An 8991-nucleotide genomic window follows, 5' to 3' on the forward strand; every position below is an offset into this window, starting at 1 on the left:
AAATAGCCAGACACAGCATGTTGGGTAGCTCTATCACTGGAGTATTGGTTTAGGAAAGAAGAAAATTGTAGACAGACAACAGAAAAAGAGAAAACCATTTTCCCTAAGAAATCCTAACAGAGGAAAAAAACTTAATGTTCATAGTGTGGTAGTAAGGCCTCAGTCCTGTGTTTTGGTTTATCAGAGGTATAAAAAGTTGCAACAATAAAATAAGATATATTAAAATTAGGAATAATGGGAGCATACTGACTTTAATTTAAGCCTTAAACTATGTCTTAGGCCAAGAATGCTTATTTTTATGAGTTATAGTATAAGAAATACTGGGTAAAGAAGATAAAAAAAAGGCATGATGGCATGACACTAATTTCCTTCAACTAATTTCTAGGATGTTCTTGAGTATTGTGAACAGACCCAAATTCCCTTATTTTGTGTCTGTTTCAGGTAGTAAACTAGAAACAAATGTCATCTCACTTATGGGAGAAGAAATGAGTAAAACATTGAAATGCCTCCCTTTTTTTCCACACATTGAGGCATTTTCTTCCTGGGAACATGAAATATCCAACTAAAAAAGAGTCTAAAACCAAAATCAAGGCTTAGGTCTGAAATCCTATGGGAAAAATACAGTAACATAAACTTTTCACTGATATTCTCAGTCCAAATATTAAAAAATTCAAATGGACATTAAAATTTTTCTTTCAGACAGTCTATCTAGAAACACAAAACAAATTAAACATACAAATATGCTGTTAAAAACTGTACAAAATATTGAATATTCACTCATCTTATTTAGAAAGCTCTAACATTCTTTGCTGATAACATATTGACATACTTATTCTATATATCAAATGCTGTTTAAAGAGCAGGGATTAGGCTATGGAAAGCTAAATAATGATTAAAAGTTTAAATTTTTTTCTTAAAGAATGTAATCAAAATCAGTTTTTGAAGGGATACAAATTCTAAAAACATAAGAAGAAGTAGGTAAATTACAGTGTTCAGGATTTTTATCCTTTCTTCCTTGTTTTTCAGCACTGGACAGCACAGTGACCCTAACTTTTGCAGGGAGACGGAATGCAATTCTTTCCAAGCCTTGAAAACTTTTGAAAATGCTTTGAGTGGCACCACTTCTGTTTATGCACATATACCAGGAATAGAAATTAAATTCATTCAATGGCATCTCATTATGTTGCAATATATACAAAATATCTTGCAAAATAATCAAAGGGAGTTTATGATGGAAAAATAAAAGTCTTTATAGTGGCAATATATAGATAAGCAGAAGTAATTTGGAAAAGGCAAGTCAAACTAAGTGCAAAAGAAAAGGTCTTGGCTTTGCTGACTCCACAAAAGCTTATCCTACTTTATACTCCTTGAGGAAAACGAAAACCCTGTAATGTCTTTGATGAAGAGAGTGGGGAATGAAAGTGGAGAAAGGTGAAATAGCATGTCTTCTTTTCTTTTTTCCTCCCTCCTTCCCTCCTCCTTTTCCTCCTTCCTTCCTTCTTTTTTCTTCCTTCCTCCCTCTCTCCCTCCCTCCTTTCCTTTCTTCTTTTCTCCCAGCCTGCCTTCTTTTCATCATTTATTTTCAACAACCATTTATCAAGCATCTGTACATTTTATGCATCATGTTAGGTCCACTGTGAATGAAGATGGCTGGAAAACAAGATGTGTGCAAAGTTAGAAAGGAGAGCTGTCTGGAAAGATAGAGTTTACGCTGTGAGGAAACCGAATGTCAGATTAAATTATGGTAATAGCTAATATTCATTTAATGCATGGCTCTTCTAAATGTTTTACATATTTTGACAATTAATTCTTTCAAGTATCTTATGAGGTAAGTGCTATTATTATTCTCTTTTTAAAGGTAAGGAAAGTAAGGCACAAAGAGTTTAAATAACTTGCTCAAGGTCACACAGAGGTACACGGCAGATCTAGAATCTGAATTCTAGGCAGTCTGGTTTTACAGTTTGTGCTTTTAACCATGATTCTACCCTGTGAGTTGATTTCAACTTTATTTTGCAGGAGCCATTTTGTTCTTGGGCTTAGTTTTATTCAGTTAGTCCCCTCACCTGTAAAGTAAGGATAAATAACAAAAATACCTACCTCAGAGGGTTGTAGTGAGGATTAAATAATATATCAGAAATTGTTTTGAAAAGTTATAATGTGCCATATACCATTATTGATATTCTAGTAGTAAACATAAAACAAGTATTCAAATAAATAAGATCTTGGGTAGTCGCTATTTACCAATGGGCACAACACTTACTGATATTATCAACTAAGTATTGACCTTGATTAAATGAATGAAAAAAAAATCCTAGAAGGAAGGGCAAATTGAGAGGGGATAATGATGATCATCATGGTGACACTGCTGGTGAAACTATGATCCATGTGACAAATATTGTTCCGTGCTTACTGATAACGGGGCACTTGACCAGATTCTAAACAAGGTCCCAGCCATCATGTGCTTGCAATGATCATTAAGATGTGCACCACACTTCATGGCTTGTGAAAGGTTCTCAAAACCTCTACTGCATTTGATCCTATCATCCCTTGAAAAACCTGCATGAGAGATGAAACTATTCCCATTTTCTAGATCAGGAGTTGAGGCTCAGAGAACTTGAGTGACTTTTCCAGTGTCACACAGGGAGAATGCAGAAGATTCAGGACTCAAACCTAGGTCTCTTGCTTTCCAGAACACCATCCTTTCTGCAAGACCAGGCTGTCTTATGCCATAATAATAATACTTGAGCACTCACTGTATGCCAGGCATTGTTCTAAGGGCTTCACATAACTTAGCTCATTCAACCCTGACAACAACCCCTTGCAGGATATATCCTATATTGCTTCTGGGAAATACCAGACTGTTTGTTAAGGTAAAGTAATGTCTTTTGACACACACTGATACACTTCTCTTAGCCTGACAGTGCCTCTGTGAGGGCATTCAATTCTATGATTAATGAGTCTGCACACTTGAGATGAGGGAGCTAGCCTCAAGCAGGAAATTCTCTCCAAGCTGGTCTGAAAGTAACAGTGGGAGAAAATGTTCCTTCCTGTTAAGGGAGAAGAAAGATTAGTGCTGTTGGAATCTTCTTCTGAAAACCACAGTTTTGTGTTTCTTCCATGGCAGTAGTAACCTGTCTAAGTCCTACAGAATGAATCTCATGACTAAGTCTGCCCCTTTAGTCTGCCTCTTTCACAACTGAGATGTGAGAAAGTTGAGATGACTCCCTCCCCTGATATACTAGCCTGGGTCAAGGCTAGAACATAAATAGCAGAAAATGGAATGAGTGAGTGATAGCACCCAGCTGGAAACCAGAAACCTGGCACCCTTTGACCTTGTTATTACTAAATGTTCTTTTTTAGAAACAGAAAGACTGTTCAAGGGGAACAGCGAGAACTGATCATTGATAACAATTCAACAGTCATAAGGAGAATAAAACTTTAAAAAATAAAGTCTAGGGCATTTATATGAGGTCTTCATGGGAGTGAAAGTCACGGCCTGTATATATTAGCAGTGATTTTCCAAAGGCATTTAATAGGAAAGAGAAATTATGGCGATATTTGATCTCTTCCTCACTCTAACTCCCCAACCTTGTAACCCTAGGACTTCAGCCGTGGAATTGCACACCTCAAATCAGGTGGCTCAAACTGGCCTGATGTTTCACTCATCTTTTTCTGCCAGTGAAGCACTGAGAACTGTATACTCATACACCCAGCAAAATGCCATGTTTTGAGTTTAGAAAATCAATACTTTGTTTGTCTCTAAAAGAATATTCTATTCTTCCGAGAGGTTTTGCGTGTGCATGCATGTGTGCATGTTTGTGTGAATACACACATATGTGCTTTTTTGGTGGTGGGGAAGGTAAGGGGGGGGGTTGAATTGGGGTAGGGAAAAGGCTAGTTCTCTACATCAGGGGTAAATTTTCATTTTTTGATGCTATCATTTAATTTATTTAATTTCTCCAAGGGTACAGTTTTCCTTCTCACTAGCAGTGTTCCTGAGAAATCGATGCAACAGATTAATCACATTTTTAAAATGTTCAAATTTATTGACATGAGAGAAGAGAAGGATGAAAAAGAAAGAGAGCACTTTCCTCACTAAATAGAAAACTTTAAAAAAAAGTTTTTGGTAAAGCACTTCTAGTGAATAAGCTGTAACAGCTGGGTGGGACACTGATATTTATTTATTTTTTTAATTAAGGTAGCTAATGCAGACATTTGACAATTAATAAAGAGATAACTCTGGAGCCAAAATGATGTTGTGCACTCAAAGTGGATTTTAGTTTAAAAAGGGAAAAAGAAAAACTCCCCATACTCTGAAAATGTATTTTATGGGAAGGAAGGAACCCTGAGCAAATTAATCAAGTAAAAGAACTTATAAATGCACTTCAGTTTCCTCTGTAATAAATAACCAGTAATAAACTGTTAAAACACAGTCGTCTTCCTGGGCCTCTATGTATGCTAAAGATTCACCAGCCTTTTCTCTTCTCTCCTTGATTGTAATGTAGTAGGTGGATGTTGCCTTTGACACCTTTTCCATTCTCTCCCAATATGTGGCATTAGTGCAATTTGAATTTAGTTCCAAGGTGGACTCTGATCGGCTGAATTCCATGCCCTTTGCTAGTGACTGCTTTGAAAGCCCAGAGCTAAGCCGATCTTTTCATAACTTTCGTCTGGTGCCATTAGTGAGCTCCTTTGAACAATCAGATTGAGGAAGGACTTTTGTTCCATGACTGGGGAAGAGGTACACTTTATTTCCCTCTGCAAGTGAAAAAGGGAGTATGTAGCCTTGTTTATCATTGGCAATTCCCTTGCAATCATGAGGTTGGGGAGAAGAATCTAGGTCCTTGATGACACTGTTGACTTGTTTGATTAACCTGTGATGTCTGCTCTTCACTGGACATCCATATACTTGAACCAGTAAGTGTCCTTACTGGCTTTCAGGCACTTGTTTCTAAAACCATTTTGATCTATATATATAGTGCAAGTCTTTCCTCTTGGTGATGAACATAGGGGATATAAAGAGAAACTTAAAATTCATGCAACATTTACACTACTTTCTGTGAAAAAACAAATAAGTACAAATGAAAATTTTATTTTAATTTAAAATTTAAATCTTTGCCCATTTAAGATTTCACTCTCAACATCAGAGAATAGGGACAATATCTAAGTTATCTTTGTGTTCCCAGTACCTAAAATGGAAATTGAATAAATGAATAGTCCCATCTATATAGTGTCTCTACCACATGTAGTTTAACTAATATACTATTTATTTTTATTTATTTATATAGCCTGTATTAACTCAGTGATTTGCAATCTCTTTAGAATTATGACATTAGATTGCTTGATTTTGAGTACATGGAACACTCGGTGAGCTCACTGCGTAGTGGGGGAGACAGACTGTAAATAACCATTTATGGTATAAAGTAATAGACTTAGCAATAAAATGCTCCCAAGGCCTGTAGGAAGGAGCACCTGTTTCTGACTGCAGTGTGGTCTTATCGAGAAAATATTTCCAGATAACTACATTCTTAAGAGTTGTGTAATAGTTTGCCTGGCAAGCATGAGGGCTGGGGTGGTGAAGAGGGTGCATTCTAGGCCAGAGGAATAGCATCTGCAAAAACAGTTATGTGGAAAATAAATCGTGGCATGTATAAGAAAATCTCAATAATGGAACATTTCTGGAGAGGAACAGAAAGGAATCAATATTTGTTAAGCAACTAAGTTGTGCTAGGGCCTAAGCTAGGTTAAGGTATATGATCTTATTTAATTCTCACAACAAACACTTCATAGATTAGGAACAGGAGGCTCAAATAGCTTCGGTGACTTGGTTGTTTCCACACATCTAGAAAACAGTGGAGCTAGGATTTGAATCTGGATTAGTTTGGAGCTGATATTCAGGCTTTTGTCACTAAAATGTGATGCCTATCTGAGTCTTAGGGCACATAGAGGCCACAGCAGGAGATAAAGCTTCAAATTCAGATATGAGGAGATCTGTGTTCCTTACTGAGAAGTTTGGATCTTATATAGTATGGAGATGTCCAATAGGGAGTTGGAAGCACAAGGCTGAGATGATGTAGCTGGTGACAAAAAAATTGTCAGTTACCATCCTATTGGTTGTATTCATCACATATGCACAGTCAGAATCATTCAGTGATAACTTTAGGGTGTGAAGGGAGACGGCCAAAACAGAGCTTTGGGATATAATATTTAAGGGGTATTCATGAAAAAAGAGCCAGAGAAGGAGACTAAAAAGAGTGTCCTAAGAGTTAGGAAGGAAACCAGGAAAGGGCAGTGAGGTGGAAGCCGAAAGAGTTCAGAATTTCAACCCAGAGGTGGTAGTTAAGGGTATCAAATATTTCAGAAGAAAGTAACAGTTAATTAAGCTTCAATAATGTAGGTTACCCCAACCTTATCCCTGTTGTAATCTAGTAAATGATGGGTGGGTATAATTAAAAAGCAGCTTCTTGGGACTTCCCTGGTGGTCCAGTGGTTAGGATTCTGTGCTTCCACTGCAGGGGGCATGGGTCCATCTCTGGCCGGGGAACTAAGATCCCACATGCTGTACAGCACGGCTGAGGGCAAAAAAAAAAAAAAAAAAAAAAAAAAAGCAGCTTCTCACTCATATTCATAAAAACATTCTTACATGAGTGGTCCCACAATGGGAACAATATATTTCGGGAAACACTGATACTGGAATCTGAGTTGGAAAAGGTGTCAGAATTCACCTAGTCTCTATCTTATATAATGGATGAACTAGTCAACACTTGTGTCAACACTTGCCCATCCAAGTACACAAGAGGCTTATTTCTGATATCACTGAGGTTAGAGGTCTATAAGACACCTTTCTTGTTTACGTCAATCATTTCCTCTTCATAATGTATCACTTAAAACAACAACAATAATTCACATGTTTGTATCATCTTTATGGTATCTTATAGGTTTCAAAGCGCTTTCACACTATTTATGATTTTGTCTCCACAAGCCTGTGAATTAGGCAGAGAAATAAGTAGATGAATTATAGATGGGCAAACAGAGGCTTACTGTGGTTAATGGAAATTAACCCGTTTCCTTAGAGATAGATTAATGAGGTCAGAGGGGAAAAATCAGCTCTGATTCCTAGTCTTCCTTCAGTCACAGTACCATTAGTGGATGATTAGATAATCTTGGATTCTAGTATCTCCCTCTTTTTCATTGTTTCCTGTACATCTTGTTTCTTCAACTCTGCAGGAATCCTCAAAGAATGCATTCCAGATTTACATTTCTTCTGGCTGAATCTTCTAGTAGAGATGGCCCATGAGCAATGGTGCTTCCCATGTCAGTTACCTGGCATTTAGACCACATTCCCAGACTTGCAGGGAAGATTAAGAAACAAGTGCTGCTTATTTAAGTGAGTGAGCTCCCCTTTATAGCTGGATAAAATGGTGCCATGGTTCTATTTTCATAGCATTTAGACGAGGGATTAGAGAGTCATCTGGGTAATTGAACCACTATAGAAAGTCAGTCTGGTTATTTCAGACCTGTTGAATAGGTTTTCCTTTTGCTTGAGTTCTCCATACAGTTCTCTGTCCTGGTTAATTGTTGGGAAAGCTGCTGAGCTGGCTCTTTACTGTGTGCAGAGAAGGTGCTGCAGAGCATGGACCTTTCATGCCCTAAAAATCAAAAAATTCATACCCAAAGACAGACATGACTTTTTATTTTTCTGACTTTTTTTTCTATAATCTAAGAGCAGTGTTGGAGTTGGCTTTCAAGTTGTGACATTTAGAGGCCTAGAGATATACAGAATTCATAACTTAGAAAAGTGTGCAGAAATGTAACTTCTATGGATAGGAGTCTTCTAATGAACCTATCTCAACAGATGTGCTTGTGGTTTACAAGTTGTTTCTGGCGGTTTTCACTGTGGGTCCTCTGCTGCTGCTCTGTCTGTGCTTTTTCTCTTTAGAGGCACTGTTCAGAGGAAAAAGGAATTCGCCTGTGACGCGTTTGTGATGTATCTATCTTATACCTAAAGACATTTGATTTCTCTCCCGAGGTCATGCTATCATGCTCTTATCCAACTGATCTACCTCACACACACGCCCTCACACACACGTGCGCGCGCGCGCACACACACACACACACACAGACTGAATGAGATTCCCATGTAAACTATTAATAAAAGAAAGGAATTGCTAAGACCTCTTCTAACTCTCATTGCTTCTACCTTGCTCTTTAATGGATATGCATGACAAAAGTCACAGCCTTTAGATAGGAACAAACTGTTTTCCTCGCATTCTATTTTCTCTTGGATTAACTCATTGTCCTTTCCTTGACTCCCCTCTTCCCTCTTCTTGTAAACTCAGCATCAACAAATGTGATCTGCATAAGATCCCATTCAAGTTAATCTCTTTTAGTGCCTACCCAACAATCTGGTTTCTCTGAGTAGTTAATCTGAATGAGGAAATATCTACAAGGCCACTTGGCAAGACATGAGATTTTCCATTCCTTTTGAAAACTAATGAAAAGGCAATTATTGCCTCACACTATTCTGAGTATTCCACAAAGAACTGCTCTCCACTTCCTGAACAGAATCCCCAGCTACTGCCTTTTATCCTCAGCCACTCCCTCACTTCTTGGCTTGATGTTGTCTGACCAACACTGAGACAAACATATCTTTGGGTCTGGGGAAGTGAATGCATTTTTCTCAGTTGGCAACAGTTATTGTAGAAGCAGAGAACACTTGTTGAGTGTGTACTATGTACCAGGAATGGAAGGATATGCAGGTAGATGAGACAATCATGCTCTTTGCAAAGAGCTCCCTGTCAAGTAGGCAAGACCACCACGTAAACAAATTTGCTAATTTCAATTTGTGAGATTCTCATATCCAAAGAAGCTCATGCTAGGTATAGAGATAGAGGAGAAGAATCTGTAACTAGCTTTGGCAGTGGTGGATAGGGAAGACTTTCTGGAAGAATTAAGCTCTGAGCTAGATTTTGAAAAATGAGTAGGAATTGT

Source organism: Mesoplodon mirus (genome assembly GCF_964341445.2).
Source record: "Mesoplodon mirus genome assembly, chromosome: 11".
NCBI lineage: Eukaryota > Metazoa > Chordata > Mammalia > Artiodactyla > Ziphiidae > Mesoplodon > Mesoplodon mirus.